This window comes from Trachinotus anak, unplaced genomic scaffold (genome assembly GCF_046630095.1).
Source record: "Trachinotus anak isolate AG129_WGS33_773 ecotype Australia unplaced genomic scaffold, CSIRO_AGI_Tana_v1 ptg000004l, whole genome shotgun sequence".
NCBI lineage: Eukaryota > Metazoa > Chordata > Actinopteri > Carangiformes > Carangidae > Trachinotus > Trachinotus anak.
In genome coordinates this window covers 18,967,247-18,972,701 of record NW_027273855.1, presented here as the reverse complement: position 1 = coordinate 18,972,701, position 5,455 = coordinate 18,967,247, and positions in this window count along the sequence as shown.

Sequence of the window (5,455 nt, the reverse complement as noted above, 5' to 3'; positions counted from 1 at the left end):
TATTATAGTATTTCATCATTTCAACAGCATTGAGTACAATATTGAAAAATTCATCAAGTATATTTTTTAACTTATTGAGTGGAAAATCAAGTAAAGGGAAAACTTGGATGTGGATGTTTGTTATAAGGATAATATAAAGATTCTTGTTATCATGCTAACATGTAAGCCAAATAATGGCAAAAATATTTTTACAGGAGTTCCTCATGTTTTTTAATTTGTAAGGTTTAAATGTTCGATTGCAGGCTCTACCTGCTTTATTATTATATATATATACACACACACACACACTATGTTATGGGAAAAGGTCATAGTATTTCATTTTTCAGGTGCAGAAAATACCAGCTGTTGTTCCCATAGAAAAGAGATTTTAGAGAGTGATTTGTCAGCTTTAAAAAATGGTGAACCCTTGAAAAAAGTAACTATAACAATCGCCACTTTTGATGTAACATTTTTAGAAAAGAATTCAAAGTAAGCATTTTAAAGCTTGAACAAAAGAATAAGTATGTACAAGCAATAATAAATAATAATAAATAGACATGACGTTTGAATTCTATAGAATAACAAGTGACTGAATGAAGTATGTAGGGCATTTAAAATCTGGCTGAAATAAGTAACTGAAAAAATATGGACAGTTTAATAGATTTTGAATAAGATTAATAGATTTTGAATAAGATTTACATGAATCTATAAAACTAACCTGAATAACTAGACAAGAGAGACGTTGTATGCTAAAGATGCACGACAAGTCATTATTGCAGTGCATCTTTTGGATGCATCTGTTTGGCTGTCTGGCTCTTCTGTATTCAGCCAAGAACCTGCAATACACAATTTTTCACCCCTAGGTGTCACTGACAGCTACCTATACATCACTCCCATCCAGGCATTGATGGCAGCAGTGAGTAGGGGACATTTTTATTTCATGACAGGGTAAAGAAGGGAAATGTCATCAGTGCCATTATACAATGCAGTGTTTAACAAAAGAACAGTGGCTGAAAAGACCAGGCCTGAAAATGAGCAAAATGGCAACATGTGTGAGGTGTAATGCGGAGTTAAATCACTCTAAAAACATCTAAAATCTAATTTCCCCTTTGTTTGTTTGTGTGTGAGATCATTTTCTGGCATCAAAATTGGACCTGAGATGAAACATGAATTGTGAACAGATTGTTAATTATGCAGTCTGAGTTCTGATCCATCTTCTCATCTGCTTTGAAGTTATTAGAGCAATGCTCCTCCTGGATTGTGCCTCTAGTTTTCTACACACAGAGAGATTCACAGCTTGATTAGCAGATATAGGCTCTATTGTGGTTATGACATGTTTTACATAATGCTGCTATGTGCCAAAGGTGAGATATTGTTTGAGTCAGAGTGCATTAGCGATAAAAGCCCATCCCTGACTGTTGCTGCGTTCCAACAGGCTGGCAACCATTGCAACGACAGCCATGTACACATGGGTCACACCACAGAAGCCTGTTCTAACCCGATTTGACTTTTTCAAGGTATTTTGGGTTGAAATAAAATGACATACCGTATCTTCCCTCGGTACAATGATGGTAGTTGAGAATGAAACCTGAGAAGACAGTTACAACTTTCATTTACTTTGACAAAGCTGTTTTGTGTGGGCCTCAGTTCTATGTTTATTTTCATCATTCTGCTCTATCCGTGGGCAGTGCACGTACAACTGATGTTAGGAGTGAATGATGTAATGTCTGAGAACATGGAAAACAATACCTGAATGTCACACTCTCTGTCTGTAGCACTTCACACGGAGGCTTAAGTCTAGACAACACAAAGTGCAGTACCAGACTGAACTCGTTCAAAGGGAAAAGTGCTTGTAATGTAGAGTTGTTTCTGGGTCATGGATAGATCTTTATGTGATTTCCCCAGTCCAAAACAGGCAGTGGTGGAGCTCAGCAGCCAATAACAAGAGGAAAAAAGGGGTCAGACTTTGTGCCTGTGTTTTTGGATAGCTGAATGGTCATAACCTTTAAATGTTACTGATTTCTCTACATTTAATTAACTATTTGTTCTTAAATGTTCTTTCAAATTCCATTGTGTTGTATACAATGACTTTTATATTGGGAAATACTACTATAAATATATGCTAATATATTATGTATTCACCAGAAACCAGGCTGTTGGCCCAAAAACATGCAACAACACCACATATGTTGCACATAAATTTTTTTCCTATATCACAAATGGCTGCAGCTGCTTTGCAATTCCATCCAGTGTCTCCTCATCTGGCATGCATCAGCAGTCGCATCCTTCCTGTTGTGAAGTCAGGAACTTTTCTTAGCAACCATGCTTGGCTTGGCCAAAACAAGTGGGTGCAGAAGACCATAGCACTTACTTAAGAGCTTACTCAGTGGCAATGTTCTCAACGGGTAGGTCTGCTTTCACCAGAAATGTAATAGGCTTCTAGAAGGGTCACTGCTTCAAATAGTTTGTGAAGCTTAAAGGTTCCCCTAGGTGCGAGGCACAGTAAAAACCGCTGTAGGTGGGCATAATAAAAAGGTGTTACTATCCAGTGAAATCAGCCTTTGCCTCAGGGAGCTGCCTTATGTGTTCCACGAAATGTAAAAGAGTTTTGTAGGAGGTGGAACCACTTCAAATGGTTAGCATGGTTCACCTCTGTGATAAGACTGCTAATGTCCAGAGGGTCTTGACTCTGATATTTTCTCTGTAATCTGGTGAACTTCATGGTGGACAATTTTTTTTTTTTTTTTTAATTAATTGTATTAAAAGGAAAAATGAATCTCCTTAAATATCAGCTTTTCCCCTGAGAGGTAATAAGCCTTTTCACTTACAGATTAACTTGGTCTGCATGAAGTAAAACAGAACAGGGGAAGTCTACAGAGCTGTGCTGTAAGTATTAAGTCCCTTTATACAATCTACTACATGCTTTAAATTCCCTTGGGCATAGACATTAGGTGGATAGAGCTGAGTGGGTTTGTATTTGCAGCTCAATGCATTCATAATCATGAAGAGTGGAGGTGTAATCTTGCCAAAGTGCTTCCATCTGCACTGCATTTAATGTATACTAACTACCCTTTAAAGACATTTATTACTTAGTTAAATTCACATCATGTAAAATGATATCAATAATAGCATATAGACTTGTTTTAGACTTGTTTGTGACATTAAATTTTAACCCCCTCTTGACCATTTTATTGATATTACACCGTATTTGAATATATAAATTGAACATTCAGTTCACAAGTGAAGTGAAGCAGCAAGTGATCATTTTGCTATTTCATAGCTAAACCTAAAGCTGTTGCACCATGGATCTGTAGCCCGCAGCAGACATGCCATTTAATTACAGCCTGGAAAGTCTTTACAAGGCACAGGTGGGGAGTCACTCTCACCACATTACATTTGGGTCTTAATTTCCCATAATGTGGGCCCCCCACAGAGTCACAATGCTTTGTCTTTTCTGGTTTACTTTAAAGACTTCCTCTCTTTACTTTATCTTACAGACCTGCAGCGGTGCAAAAAAACATATTTGAGTGGCCAAAAAAAAAAAAAAAAAAATTTAAAACACTTGGTTATTAGCCATATGGGAGGTTTGTCACTGCTGAACACTATTATTAATAGATTAAAAAGAATCATCTGGCACTTTGTATTTGTATATGTGTACTTGTTGCTGGGATTCTTGCTGATATATTACACAGTGCTGTAATGTGATAATGTCTAAGGATGATTCTGCATTCAAGTCCATGTGAAATTACTCATGGAATGAACAGATACAATATATCAATTTAAATCACCTCCCACACACCACCTCTGTGATCAAAGGTTGCAACAAACACCACGAGGCTGTATCCACCTGTTTAAACAAAGACAGAAGAGCAGGACAATGTATCACACAATGGACAGATAACACTAACGCCTTCTGCATTAGGAGGCCCAAGTAGACAATGATGTCACAATCACTGGCATCACTTTTAATAAAAACTCTGAAGAACATTAAGGCTACGCTATCGTCGAAAGAACTTAGGCGAGAATGACTTCACTCTGCTTGGAGAACAAATAATAAACACATCCTATTAAACTTTAAACTTTAATTCAATATTCCAAGTGTGAAATAGAGAAAGTGCCCATTAGGTAGATTATTATGAGACAGGGTTGCGGTCAGTGGGCTTGGGCAATTAGTAGTGGCATAAGTCACCATTCAAACATGCATGAGTGAGAAATTACAACAGTGTGGAGTGCAATTACCTCTCCCAAATCGGTGCGTGTCAGATGACATTATCTTGCAGGCTGAGAGCCATTACTGCACTGAGGGTTTCTAGCCCCAGAAGAGTAAGAAGAGGTCAACTACTGTGGGGGGAACGGGCCATTTGGTCTCTGCCTGCAACATGAGGACATCTCTCTGGAGTCAGAGGGCCTCAAATGTTCTAAACCTACAAAGCATGAAGCATTTAGGGATTCATTTCTGTTCAACTGCTAGGTTTTATTACTGAGATGATTTATTTTTATGTAGAGCTTGTTGAAAGTAAAAAATTCCGAACTGAAAGCAGCATTTATAGTTGTTGAAATGGCAAAAAGGACAACGTACTTCTTAAGTAGTAATTGCCAAAATAGTCCAGGGTGTTACTGCAGTGGATAATGTGTGTTATGTAATCTTTGTGATTTTTACAACATCTGTGGAAGAATGGCTCATGTCAGGTTTTAATTCCTTTGATGGTGGTTTTACATGCTCACCAGCAGCTGATGGGTGTTGCTTGGTTGCGTTTCAGGCTCCATAGCGAGGCAGGGCTGCACAGAAGAGTGACAACAGCTTCCCTGGGGATTAACCAGCTCCAGAGCCACTTAGCTCATGTGTTCAGGTTATAAATGAATGTATGAGTGTGTCAACTGCAAGTTGAACTCGTGTTCAGTGGACTTGCATGGTACATGTGCTTTCTGTGGCGGTACAACGTAAGTGAAACAGAAGAACCAATACAGGTGTCATAAGTCATGCAGGTAAGATTATTAGACAGCTGTCAGGTAGTACACAAATCTGTATCTCCATTTGTGTGTATTTAATTAAATACTGCTCACAAATCATTTCTATAAAACAGATGATTTTTGAGCTGGTTATCAAATTAGATGGGAGATAAACCTTTCACTAAATCACGACGGGCACTTCATAGTGTGTGACTTGTGCAGCTGTGCCTGCATCTGACTATAATGAAGAGAGAAAGCTAATAATGGGGGCACTGACTCATCTCTGTCATTGATTAGTCGAGGGAGACCCCTGAAACAAAGTGGACAAAGGCCCCAGTGCTCCTGGTTGTCTGCCTGATGAGTCTGGTCATCCACTGAAGCTGCCTTTGTCTATATTTATTCTCACCAGCTTCTCGATGAAGATCAAACTAGAAAACAAATTCGATTTTGAAAACATAAAAATCAGTACAGCCTGTTCAGAAGAGCCACTTGCGCCATGTGTTAAACTTCACCATCGACCCATCGA